Source organism: Octopus sinensis, linkage group LG2 (assembly GCF_006345805.1).
Source record: "Octopus sinensis linkage group LG2, ASM634580v1, whole genome shotgun sequence".
NCBI classification, from domain to species: Eukaryota; Metazoa; Mollusca; class Cephalopoda; order Octopoda; family Octopodidae; genus Octopus; species Octopus sinensis.
Window position 1 is genome coordinate 160,550,630 of NC_042998.1, and position 14,582 is coordinate 160,565,211.

At 36.6% G+C, this 14,582-nt stretch overlaps 1 protein-coding gene across 3 annotated transcripts in view; it reads left to right on the top strand.

Moving 5' to 3' along the window:
- The window catches only part of LOC115232474 (probable 28S ribosomal protein S16, mitochondrial), a 369,401-nt gene that overhangs the window by 323,001 nt on the left and 31,818 nt on the right, over nt 1–14,582 (top strand). The gene's annotated exons all lie outside the window — the stretch shown is intronic.

Genomic DNA, 14,582 nt, shown 5'->3' on the forward strand with positions numbered 1-14,582 from the left:
GCATACTCAATTATAAACAACATATGAATGTGTGAATAGACTGCATCATGTTTTGAACTGTAAAACCCTAAACCTACTACTTACTAGCTTCCCATTACTGACACACTAGGGTATACACGTATGTGTGCATGCAAATGCATGTGTACACACACACATACATGAGGGTCACTGAAAAGTTCATAGGCTGACCAAGATACACTCATGGAATGTAAGTAAAAGAAGTTTATTTTTCAACATAGTTTCCCTTGTGATCCATACACTTCTTCCACCAGTGTTGTAGTGCTTGGATCCCATTGGTGAAGAAGCCTTCATCCTGTTGGTCAAAAAAGTGAGGTGTGGCTGTGTGGTGAGAAGCTTGCTTCCCAACCACATGGTTCTGGGTTCAGATCCACTGTGTGGCACCTTGGGTAAGTGTTGTCTGCTATAGCCTTAGGTCGACCAAAGCCTTGTGAGTGGATTTGGTAGATGGAAACTGAAAATAAACCTGTCATATATATATATATATGTGTGTGTGTGTGTGTGTGTGTGTGTGTGTGTGTGTGTGTGTGTGTGTGTGTGTGTGTGTATCTTTGTGTCTGTGTTTATCTCCCCCACCATCGCTTGATAACTGATGTTGTTATGTTTACATCCCTGTAACTTAGTGGTTCAGCAAAAATGACCAATAGTATAAGTACCATTCTTACAAAGAATAAGTCCTGGAGTTGATTTCTTTGACTAAAAGGCAGTGCTCCAGTATGACTGCAGTCAAATGACTGAAACAAATAAAAGAACAACAGATATGAAATTATCATCATTGCAATACTGGTTCTCAACCAAGTTTTTTTTCATGTTGGGGAACAGATGATAGTCAGATGGATACAACTCAAGAGAATAGGGGTGGGAGAATCAACCTGTTCAAAGCCACAGTCATGCACAGTAGCTATTGAGACCAAGGCCTTGTGTACTGGAGCATTATCCTGATGAAACAAGGTCCCTTTGGTTAGTTTTCCTGAGCATTTCATCTTGATACCCTTTTGTAACTGCCTCAGCAAGTTGGTATAGTACTCTCCATTGATGATGTGACCCTGTTGAAGACAGTCAATAAACACAATGCCTTTTGCATCCTAAAAAGCTAAGGCCTTCATCTTCCCTGCTGATGAAATGACCATGGCCTTCTTTGTAGCATGTGAGGAGGAATGTTTCCACTGCAGGGATTATCTCTTTGTCTCTGGCTCAAAGTGATGAAGCCAACACTCATCTTGGGTTAGGAAATATTCATGGAAACCAGTTGGATCTGCCTCAAACAATGTCAGATTTTCCACTGATGTGATCAGCGTGGTGTGAGAAGACATGGCACCCATCAAACAGAATCCTTTATCAAACCAAGTTTATTGTGCAGAATATTCTCAACTCTCTCATGGAATATATCTAATAGCATTGGCTATTTGATTTATAACCAATTGCCTATCATCCATCAGCATGTGGTGAACATGACCAATGTTTTCCTTAGTGGTGGCAGTTGCAGGATACCCAGACTTTGGGTAATTTTCAAGACTCTCTGTTCCCCTCCTAAATTCAACTGTCCAATTTTTGCACTGTTGATAAAGTAGGAGTGTCATCCCCTTATGCAGCAAGGATATCAGCATGAATGTCCTTGGGGGCTAAACCATTTTTCTTCAGGAACTTGATAACACCATGATGCCTGATTTTGTTGATTTTCTTGAAAAGTCACTACCAGTTACTTTTAAAGTGTTTTTTGAACAGTCAGATGTCAGTTTACTTCAACAGAAACAATGCAGTTGTTAATTAAAAGATTTGAAGTTTAATGGATACAAAATTCCACAGCTCTAGTGTTACTCCTTCATAGTAAGCCCTTGAACTTTTCAGCCCACCCTCGTATTATTTAATGACTGTGTACCTAGTACAGAAAATAGGTTCACAAATGATGTACTGGGATTTTTGGCATGGTAACAGAGAATCAAAAAGCCATTTTTATCTTCTCTATTGCAATGTGATTGACTGAAGTTGTGGTGGTAAAATATTTTCATCTGGAAAATTGTGAGGTACAAAGTCACAGAATATTATAAACTGTTAATTGTTTAGACCAAAATAAAATTCCAAAGATCCATATGCTTCTTTTTTTTTTTATTTTTTACTTGTTTCCATCATTAGACTGTGGTCATGCTGGGGCATTACCTTGAAGAATATTTTTTAGTTGAATGAATTGGCCCCAATACATTTTTTTTTGTATTTTTGTTAAGCCTGGTACTTATTCTCTTGGTCTCATTTTGCCAAATTGCTGTTATGGGGATGTAACCACACCAACACTGGTTGTCAAACAGTGGTGAGAGTCAAACATAGATACAAAGAGACACTCACACACACACACACACTTATATATATCTATGATGGGCTTCATTCAGTTTCTGTCTACCAAATCCACTCACAAGGCTTTAGATAACCTGAGGCTATAGTAGAAGACTCTTGCCCAAGGTGCCATGCAGTGAGACTGAACCAAGAACCATGTGGTTGGAAAGCAAGCTTCTTACCACATAGCCATGCCTATGTCTATAGTTAAAAAAAAAATTCAAGCAAGCAGAGGTTTCAATAGCTAATAATAACATAATTTCATTGCTTAAAATTAAGACAAGTATATTTAATAGAGTCATAATGACAAAAAAGAAAGAAAATAAAACAACAAAAAAAAAAGCTATTTGCTGAAAACTTCATCCCAAATTCTAATTTGATATCAAAAACTTATTCAGAAAGCAATTCATGACAATAAAAAAATAAAAATGCCATAATTAATAAACTTACTTTATGTGTTTACTTTAGTTTGTAAATCTAGTAAACAATAAGTATATTCTTTCATATATGTGGGAATAGCAAACACACATACGTGTAAACATTTGTGTGCATGTATGTGTTTCACACAAATTTATTCAATAAAGTGCAATATAACAATTTTCAAATGTAATTGTTTTCTTCATCTGAGATTCATAACTAAATTATTGTCTGATAGATACCATAAGAACAACTATGTCTGTACATACATATAGAGTAAATAAGTAATACAAGCAACACACCTTCTCTACTCATGCACAGTGAAAAAACCCTCCTCTGCACATTTTCTGTGGTTCTCAGCTGGTGTCCGTATAGATCCTAGGGGTCCATGAAAGCAAAATAGGAAATTGGGGGTCTACAGTAGTATTTTAAAGGTCCATGAAAAGGGATCTATTGCAAGAAACAGCTAGGTTTCTTTCTCTGTTGTTTTACAAGGTTTAACATGTTTCTGACAACTGAAATATGTTCCCTCAGAGAGTACTTTTGCATACCTATGCAGGTGAATGTGAAAAAAACAAAATAGGAATTTCAAGAAAAGTATCTATAAAACTAGCTTTTAAACATTGAATGGCTATGTGGGTCTACCAGAATAAAATAGTATTCAAAGAAGTATATAGATTAAAAAATGGTTGAGAACCACTGATCTAGAGTGAATGGTGAGTGAGCAGATGATGAGTAGGGTTGAGAAGACCCTTTGCACTTGTCTCAATAAGGATTTGACAATCTCTCTAATACTGTTGCAATGAAAAATGAACTGTAAAATGGATGGCAAATGTGTAGAGAAAACATAGGGTTGAGAGATCTCTTTAGTCTTAACTCACTGAGAGCTTATCAGTTTCTCTCATGCTGGTACCATGAGTAAATACATCCTGTACACTCTGTAAAGTGGTTGGTGATAGGAAAGGCATTATATAAATCAGGCCAAAATGACTTGTATGAGAACCAGTCTATGTGAACAGTGACTCTCAAAGCAACTCTCAATTAGAAATCATTTGGACTATGTTGACTTGTTCAGCCCATACCACCATAGGAAGTGAACCCACAACATTATGATTGTGAAACGTATCACCTCAACTACTCGGTCATGCACCTTCATAAGGATGATGATGAGATAGCATATTTGATGTATACTTTCTTGTACATATATGTCTGTATGTATGTATGTGTGTGTATATATATATATAATATATATATATATCTGTATGTGTGTGTTTGTGTGTGTGTATATGTATATATATATATATATATATATATAGAACCCTTGCAAAAATACATGACTGTTTACATCCAACTTCCCTCTGCTCGGTTCAAATATAACAAATCATTTATTGAAACTCTCTCTCTCTCTCTTGCTCTGTATGCATATACATAAATACACTCACACATACATACACACATACATACACACACTACACACACAACTGTGTGTGTGTTGTATGCAACTACAGCATTGTGTTTTATTACATAGAAATAAATACATGTTATATTGCATCTCCATGTGCAGAAAAATTCAACTCAGTGACTCAGAAACCAAGAAAAAATATCAAAACAAGATTCCACAACCTGTTTATTGAAGTAAAACTACTGTTCATCATATCAGTTATGTTTGTGGTAGTAATGTGTGCTGTAGTTAAAGAAGTGCTATAGTTATTGACTTGGGGTTTCAGGAGATTTGTTTTTCCATGTATAAACAGAAAGTCAAAATGTAATCTATAATCCATTTTTTTTACTTTAGTTTTCGTGTTTGTTTTTCTTTGTTTTCTCTATCAGTGTCTTCAGTTTTTGACTGCACCCACTGTGTAAAATACCATATTCGTATTGGATTTTTTCTTTCTACTTTTGTGCCTTTTGGATGCAAGACACCCCTGGTGTTTACACCAGCTGATGACAGCCTGCTGCCAAAATAGATCAACCACATACTTCAAACTGCGAACATGGAATGGGACAACCATTCAAACTATGTTGTTGTTTGACTGTCTGTTTCTCTCTCTCTCACTTTCCATCTATCTATCTATCTATCTATCTATCTATCATTCTTTGATGGTAAACCTTTTAGCTTTCTCTTCTCTTTGATCCCCCTCCCCTATGCTACATCATCTCCATTTACTTGAAGCAAAAATGCTTCTTCACTACTTTAAAGTCAACAACAACAATAATATTGATAACAATAACTTTTACTGTCTTCTTAAGTAGGGATTGGTAAAAGAGAGAGAAGTCACCTGTGAAATCAAAGTTGGTAGGTTGCTACGTAGGTCACCAAGACAAATTTTTGTAAAACAGTTTGTCAAAAGAAGATTCAAAGAAATATATTTAATGCTTCTGCTGTTAAGAGAACATTCAAAAGGTAGTGTTATTACTTCCTTTCATTGGTGGTATTTAAATTCTAAATAACTGTACATTCTTGTTTAGATGCTCATACAGCAATATGGTCTTATTTATGTATAAATACAAATATGAAGTTTGTCAATAGTTTCCCATTCACACATATATTGGTGCCACACACACATGGACCCAGACACGAACACACACACACATGCATGCATGCACACACATAGAGGGAGAGAGAGAAAGAGAGAGTGTGAGAGAGAGAGAGAGAGAGAGAGAGGCTTTGATCGACATAAGCATATTCACATGTAGATATTTCTACATGTTCTCTCTTATTGTTTTAAATAATATGGCTTGCTTATATTATTTATTTAACACTGGAAAAGGAGGAAACAAGGAAAGGTGGATAAACTCTTGTGTAAAAAGATTAATGTTATGAAGCAAATGAATGTTTGTGTATGCAGTTGCTCAACCTGCTAGAAATAACAGCCTCATCTTGCTCATACAACAATATATTCTCTTAGAAGGGAAGGACAAATAACATCATTCTAATTGCATTGTGTCTCATAAAACTTTTGGATAATCATATATATCTGAAGAACCTTTGATCATAGATCTTATCAATCTTGTTTGACATGAGGCAACAAAATCAAAAGCAAAGTATATACCCTCATATACTTTTTAAAGAGAACAGTTTGTTAAATGTCTGAAGTAACATTTGGAAGCCAAAATAGCAGAGGTTAAATTTAATTTAGCATATTCAGAATTTCAGTATGATGTTAATAGGTAGTTGTTTTCATTATGTGTGTGTGTGTGTGTGTGTGTGTGTGGTGTGTGTGTGTGTGTGTGTGTGTGTGTGTGTGTGTGTGATTTATATTTTTGTCTTACTTCTATTGAATGTGTGGTGTTAGTGTCATGAATGGTGTTGTACAGGTGAGCTGAGGGATAAACTAAGTATAAGAGGAATCAGATGTTGTATGCAAGAGAGACGACTACATTGGTATGGACATGTAATATATGTAGATAATAACAGATGGTAAAGAATTGCCAAGAGATCCAAGAGGAAGCAAACATTGGAAGAGCAAGCCTACAGAAGACATGGAGAAAAGTGGTAAAAGCTGGTTTCTGGATAATGAACATCCTCTCAAAAGAATAGAGAGAGGAATACAACAAATAGTGAGATGTCGTGTTGGAAAAGATCTGTCCAACCTATGCAAGAATGGGAAAGAAGACATACAAGCAATCATGGTAGTGGTTGTGGTGGTGGCAGTGACAGCTATGGTACCAGTGGTGGCAGTAGTTATTGTTTTGCCATGAAGTTGCTTGTAAGAAAGACATTTTCATCATCAAAGGTTATTTACAAAGGACTTCATCATCATCATCATGCATCCATTTTTGATGCTGGTTTCAGTTTGTACCAGGTTCCAGTCTGATTTTATCTTAGTTTCTATTGTTGGATTCCCTTCCTAAAGCCAACCACTCCAAGAGTGTAGTGGGTGCCTTTTACGCGGCACTGGCACTGTCCATGATTACAATTTCAACTGGCTTGATGAGTCTTCTCAAGCAGAGCAAATTGTCAAAGGCCTCGATCACTTGTCATCACCTTTGTAAGACCCAACATCTAAAGATCATGCTTGCAATTGTCCCCATACCTTAAAAAATTGGTATTACTCATTTAGTATTCAGATTACTGTCAAGTGTAATGCTTATTTATTCAAATCAATTTGAATTATCTTGTAACTTTGAAATTTCAGTGATATTTATTTTTAGAATAATATTGTAAGCTAGGTGTGAAGCCAGATCTGGCCAGTTTGAATATAAAACAGGTAGAATATTTGGACTAGATATGGCCAGTTTAAATGCTAAAGGGTTAAAATTGAATTATCCATATTCTGTACTAGTGATGAGTGCCACTAAAGCTTATGTCTCTATATATTTAGTTGGTGATCTTAATCTAGGTCTAGTTTAATGTCACAACCTGACCTTTGGATGCCTTTAATAGATTGTCTCAGTTGCAAGCATTCAGACCAGCTTATCATTATAATGCATAGATGTGCTATGTGTGTGTGTGTATGTGTACATATATGCATACGTACTTGCATATAAACATACATCTCCTTGTAGAACCTACATACAGCTAAAGGAACTGAGCTGATGAAGATAAAATGTTGGAATATTCTTGATAAGATATGAACCACTGACCATTAGTAAATTAAATATTTGAATGATAATAGTTTTAGTCTCTGGAAGAATGTTGTGTAAATTAGGCTCAGTTTTGTCAGTAAATAGATACACATCAATTTTTCAAAAATTTGCTGGTGATACTATTAACCCAACCCAAAACATTGATCTGAGTATCTTTTTCCAGTTTTGCCAGATTAGAAATAAAACAAACATATAATATACACAAAAAAAAAAAAACTCAAACCCTTTTCACTCCTTATCTACTATTTTGCGAGACAAAAACCATACAAATAGATTAGTTTTTATTGAAAAGCATTTGAACTATTATCATTTAAGTTATATGGACTGTGTATGTTACATTGGCTAAATTGAAAAGCAGTGTAGTTTCCGTGGAAAGACTATATTACTTATGCAAGAGCAGTTACTATTGGTGATTCCAAGTTGTAAGTGGATTTCTAAGGCAAGTATTTCTGACGACGGTGAAATTATTATAAAGCCATTCTGAAGAATATAACTACTGTGTATTATTCTATTTACTTGTCCATTTTTCTTCTTAAATGATGCAGAACAATTTTTGGATTGTCTTTTATTGATGTGGCCTTTAGTCTATCTATCCACTCACTGATGTGGAATAATAATGATGGTAATAATAATTGTAAGAATGAAAATGATGATGATGACGATGACAGTGATGATGATGACAATACCAGCAGCATAAGTGACATTAATAATAGCAACAACAGCTTCAAGAATAATAACAATAAGAATAATGTAATCATTATCATGTCAACCATAAAAATTACAGTGAATAACAAAAATAAAACAATATTAAATATAACAAAATAGTAAATGCAAGCTTAAGGATGATAATGATAATGAAAATAGCTGCACCAGCAGTAGTTGTAATAGTAGTAGTGGTGGTGGTGGTGGTGGTTTTAAATTTTGGCTCAGGACCAGTGGTTTTTGATGGGAGGGGAAGTTGATTACATCAACCTCAGTACTTGACTGGTACTTATTTTATCGAGCCTGAAAGCATGAAAGACAAAGCTAACCATGACAGAATTTGAAATCAAATGTAAAGACAGGATGAAATGCCACTAAGCATTTTTGTCCTGTGTCCTAATGACTCTGTCACTTTGTTGCTATAATAATAATGATGATGATTATGATAATAATATTAATAATAATAATAATAATAATGGTGGTGGCAGCGGCGGCGGTGAGGAGGAAGAGGAAGGCAGCAACAACGATGACGGCTATTATTATTGTTATCACCATCACCATCATCATCATCATTATTATTATTATCATTATTATTATTATTATTATTATTATTAATACTACTAATAATAATTTTGGCACAAGCCCAGCAGTTTCAGAGAGAGGGATATGTCAATTACATTGGCCTCAGTATTCAGCTAGTATTTATTTTATTGACCCCCTAAAGAATGAAAGGTGAAGCTGACCTCAGTGGAATTTGAACTCAGAGCGCAAATACTGCTACTACTACTAATGATGATTTCTTCTATTGTCCACAAGTACCTTAGATATTGAAGACTAGTTCTGTTAAGCTAGTGGAAAATATGAAATCAAAATAAAATACAACAAAACACAGCAAACACCTAAGGTCTACAGAGCTGTGTCCAGTAGTGTAATGAAAGCGCACAATAAAAATAAGGCTACTTGGGTAAAAATAATTATAATGGTTTCAAATATTGGCACAATGCCAGCAATTTTAGGAGAAGGTCTTTAGTTAATTACATAGATTCAGTGCTCAACTGGTACTTATTTTAATGACCATATCACTAAGCATTTTGTCTGACACATTAATGATTGTGTCAGCTTGCCACCTTAATCATCATCATCATTTAATGTCCATTGCTCATGCTGGCATGGGTTGGATGATTTGACCAGGGCTGGCAAACTGAGTGGCTGCACCAGTCTCCAGTCTGATTTGGCATGATTTCTATAACTGGATGCCTTTCCTAACACCAACCACTCTGGGAGTGTAATGGGTGCTTTTACATGCCACCTGCATGGGTACCAGTTGTGTGACACCAGTATCTGCCATGATTATGATATGATTTCACTTGACTGGATAGGTCTTCTACTCAAGCATGGAATATTGCTGAAAGTCTCAATCATTTGTTATTGCCTCCATGAGGCCAATGCTTGAAAGGTGCATTTTACATGCCACTAGTTACACAACACCAACATTAGCCACATTGCCTCTGTGAAACCCAATGCTTGAAAGGTGCTTTTTATGTGCCACAAGCACAGGTGCCAGTTACATGATACTGGTATTGGCCACAACTACACTTTCATTTGGCTTATCACTAAAGGTCTCAGTCATTTGGCATTGCCTCTGTGAGGTCAGCATTTGAAGATACAGTTTCAAATTTTGCCACAAAGGTAGCAATTTTGCGGTAGACAGGTAAGTTGGTTACATCAACCCCCTGTACTCAACTGGTACTTATTTTATTGACCCCTGAGGCAAAGTCAACCCCAGCAGCATTTGATCTCTTAATGTGAAAACAGATGAAATGCCGCTGAGTATTTCACCTGGCATGCTAACAATTCTGCCAGCTCATAATATTAATAACTTCAGCAATAATAATAGAATTGCAATAGTAAATCACATATTAATTTTGCTTTTTCTTCCCTAGTAAGTAATGGTAAAGTTCCTTCCCAAGTCATATAGACTCATAGGACCTGTTCCCCTGTTTCCATGGCATATATATTCCCCACCTGAATGGGACACTGGTCCATCGCATGATTACTTATTTTTGCCAGCTGAGTGGACTGGACCAACATGAAATGAAGTGCTTTGCTCAGGAACACATGTCACCCGGTCCAAGAATCAAAACCACAATCTCACGATCATGAGTCCAACACCCTAACCACTAAGCTACACACCTCCACTTTCTTCCTTAAATGAGAAAAAATATGTGTCATTGGTTGTTGTACTGTTAGTTATTAACTCTCACAACACACATTCTGTTAGATCAATTTTAAGTTTCACTTTACTCATTACAAACTATTTATCATGCCGGCATGGAAAATGGTTATTAAATAATAATGATGAATTAACTACATCTGTTTTAGTTATAGTGGGAACACCAAAAATTGTTTGGTAATTGTGGCAGAGGGAGATCCAGGAAGACATGGGGCGAAGTATTGAATTCTGATCTCAAACTGCTGAACCTTATGAAGGAGATGATAGAGGACTGAAATATGTGGTGCATTGCTGTACTTGAGAAGACCACCACCCCCAACAGAAGTGAGATTCTAAAACCAAGATGCCACATAAAAAGTATTGGTTTGAGTGCATGGGAAAAGCACTGATGCTGGTGCCATGTGAAAAGTACCCAGTACACTTTATGAAGAGGTTTGCATTAGGAAGGGCATCCAGCCATAGAAAGCAAGCCAAAATAGACTATAGAACCTAGTGTGACCACTGGCCTTGCCAGTTTCTGTCAAGTCAGTATGGACAATGGACATTAAATGTTGATAATGATATCTCTGCAATACAACTTTCTGTTCTAAGATCAAATTTTGTTAAAATCAATTTAAATTGTGTATCCCACTGGTGTTGCTTGTAAGATATAAATGCAAAAGCCTTAAGACATGTCATAAATGACAACATCTTGTGCTCAAAACATTGGCTTAGATATTCGATTGATTGCATGTTGTGTGATTAAGTGTGCTTTACAACCACATAATTTTGGGTTCAATCCCACAACATAGCACTTTGAGCAAGTGTCTTCTCATGTTAAACAGTATTTTTTTGAGTGAAATTTAGTTGATCGAAATTGTGCAGAGGGCTGTCATTAAGGTGTTGGACTCATGTTCATAAAGATGTAGGTCCAGTCCCTGAACCCAGTAGCAGGATTTTATTCTTGAAAAACACTTCATTTATGTTGCTCCAGTATATTCAGCTCAAATGAGTTCCATCCAAGTGCAGGTACAGCTACCCTCTCCCTCCAGATGTCACATCCTGGATGCTCCACTGGGTCAAAAGCAAGAAAGTTAAGAGGGTACCTGTGTATGCTTGCAACTACAGAGTGACCTAAAACAATTAATGAAAGATTGGTACTTGTACTTGCAGTGGCATTGGCCTAAGGTTAGTTGAGCTGTCTTTCAGCTAATGAGTTCACCATGTCCCCATCACAAATGCTGATTACATCTGATGGTTGGCTACAGTTTGAAGCTGTATGCTTCCACTGCTGAAGGCAGTAGATGTTGGGGCCCAGCTGTGCTCCCACATCCACTTTTATTGTCACTAGCTATGTCTTCAGTTTTCCTCTGGCTTGTTTGTGCCAGCCTGGGAGGGGAGCTGAATTGACTGCCTTGTGAATGAATTCCCCCAGAGGCTGACGGAGAGTATTGCCAAGTCACCTTAGACATCTTGTGAGCAGAGTTTGTTGCAGAGAGTTGATGTAACAGCATTGTCATATGCTGTGCTATGTCATACTCATTTTTGAGTGCCAGGTATATTTATATATGTTCATATATAAGCATGCATATGTGTGTGTTTATGTTTTGGTGTTCTTTATTTTATTTCCTTTTGTGTCCTGTTATGTAGCAGTTTCAAAGATATAGAATACTAAAATAAGTACCCGGCAGAAATAGATACTAAAGTTAAAATATTCAACAAAACCCTTGAAGGCAGGTTTTTACTTTTGCTGCAGTTTGATGACTGAAACCAGCAAAAGTATAGATTCTCAACTGGAACCAATTATGGCTACCTAACAACAGTCTATTACTCTTGTTATTGTGTTGTGTAGTACAAACTGTAAATATATATATCATCATCATCATCGTTTAACGTCTGCTTTCCATGCTGGTATGGGTTGGATGGTTTGACTGAGGACTGGCAAGGTTTCTACAACTGGATGCCCTTCCTAATGCAAACCACTCTAAGAGTAGTGATTGTTTTTACATGTCTATATAAATTATATATATATATATATATATATATATTATATATATATATATATATATATATATAGGCACAGGCGTGGCTGTGTTGTAAGAAGGTTGAGAAGAAGACCCATCAAACCAAGCAAAATTGCAGTTGTGGCAGATACTGATGTCACACAAATTGGCACTTGTACTGATGGCACATAAAGACACCCCAGTGGCATGTAAAAGCACCCATTACAAGTTCAGAGTGGTTGGCATTAGGAAAGGTATCCAGCCGTAGAAAACCATGCCAAATCAGACTGGAGTCTGGTGCAGTCCTCCAGCATGCCAGCCCAGTCAAACCATTCAACCCATGCCAGCATAAACAATGGATGTTAAATGATGATGATGGTGGTGATGATAATGATGACGATGATGATATATATGTTTGTGTGTCTGTGTTTGTTCCCCCACCATCGCTTGGCAACCGATGTTGCTGTTTTTCGTCCCCATAACTTAGCGGTTTAGCAAAAGTGACCGATAGAATAAGTATTAAGCTTACAAAGAATAAGTCCTGGGGTTGATTTGTTCAACTAAGGCAGTGCTCCAGCATGGCTGCAGTCAAATGACTAAAACAAGTAAAAAAGTAAAAGAGTATATATAAATTATTATTAAGGTGGCTATCGCAATTTACACACACACACATATATATCACCTTGATCACCTTGACCGACCAGTCTGTCAAGCGTCCATTTGACACCGCTGGTCACAGCATGCTGTCCACTCCTCTGGATCACGCTTTTCTCATCCACGTGTTCCCAATCGTCCTTCTGAAATCGTAACTCCACCGTCATGGAGGTCTTCTGGGTGGTCTTTTCCGCTCGCGCGGGTACCACTCAACAACTGCGTGCGTCCACCGATTATCTGTGAGCCGGGCAACGTGTCTAGCCCATCTATACTTGCTGCGTGTATACTCTGCGATGACATCTCTCATGCCGGACCTCTTTCTGATGATCTCGCTACTTATGTGCTCTCTCAACGAGATACCAAGCATTGACCTTTCCATGGCTCTTTGAGCCATTACCAGTCTTTGCTCTTCTCTCTTTGTGGTAGCCCATGTTTCACTACCATATAACATTGCAGGCAGAACTGCACTGTTAATGAGGTTGGCGCAGGTGGTCCTGTCCAACCTTCCCTTGAGCACATCCCTTATGCCATTGAACGCCTTCCATCCGGCCCTTACTCTCCGTGAGATCTCCTTTTCGATATCTCAGCACATATCTACTTCCTGTCCCAGGTCGCTCTAGAGTGTTACTGGTAACATGTAATCCAGTACAACCTGTTGCATGGTTGGGATGTCGGCGACTAAACTGACAACCCCACCAGGCTCGCTTGGTGAGGAGGGTGCTGTTGGACTCCCTGTGGGATGGAAAATAAGACACATATATATATATATATATATATATATATATATATATATATTATATATATATATATATATATGTATAACACAATCTATTATATAATAATACACTATTATTGGTATAATGTTGGTCAGATCTTGTCATGGTTACACATTGAACAGTTTTGAGAAATAAGTCATTTTACATTTTATAGAAATAATTCTGTATCGCATCTCAGTTGTTAAGACACTGAACATCTGAACAAAAAATAGTCATTTGTTAATGATACTCAATTATTTTCTTATTGATAAATTCCAATGAAAGAACAATTGTTATTAAATCACTAGTCTATCAGCTTTGCTCTATATACAGCTGTGATTCAGTAAAGAAAATAAGATGAAGCTCAGATCAACTTATTTTCCATATAGCTTCCTTAAGCTTTGCCTAAATTACTTTAAAAAGCTTTGATTCTAGCATTGCTATTTTACTGAAGTACTATAAGATCATGTTAGAAAATTAGCAAAAAAGTTCAGAAGTAAGAAATTTCTTTCTCTAGTTATCTCCATCAGCTGATTAATTCTTGGTGGTCATCACAAGAATCAGAATTAAATCTTCATCACTGGAATTGAGAATAATGTATTGGACCTAATTTAAAAGAATTGTCTTGTATTTGAACTTTATGACTTTTTTTATTTTTATTGGTTGTTGATTTAATATCTGTCAGCATGAACTTTAGCTGCATCTTGACGGACTTTTTTTGTGGCCTGGGAAAAGATAGTTAATGGCCTAAAAACACTTTTTATTCAACAAATTTTAAAACAGGCAACAGAAATATAAAAGAGGATCAAGTGAGCTTAAGAAGCTTGCTTTGCAACTATGTGAGTTTGGGTTTGATACCATTATGTGGAACCTAGAGAAAGTGTCTTCTATCACAGATTCAGG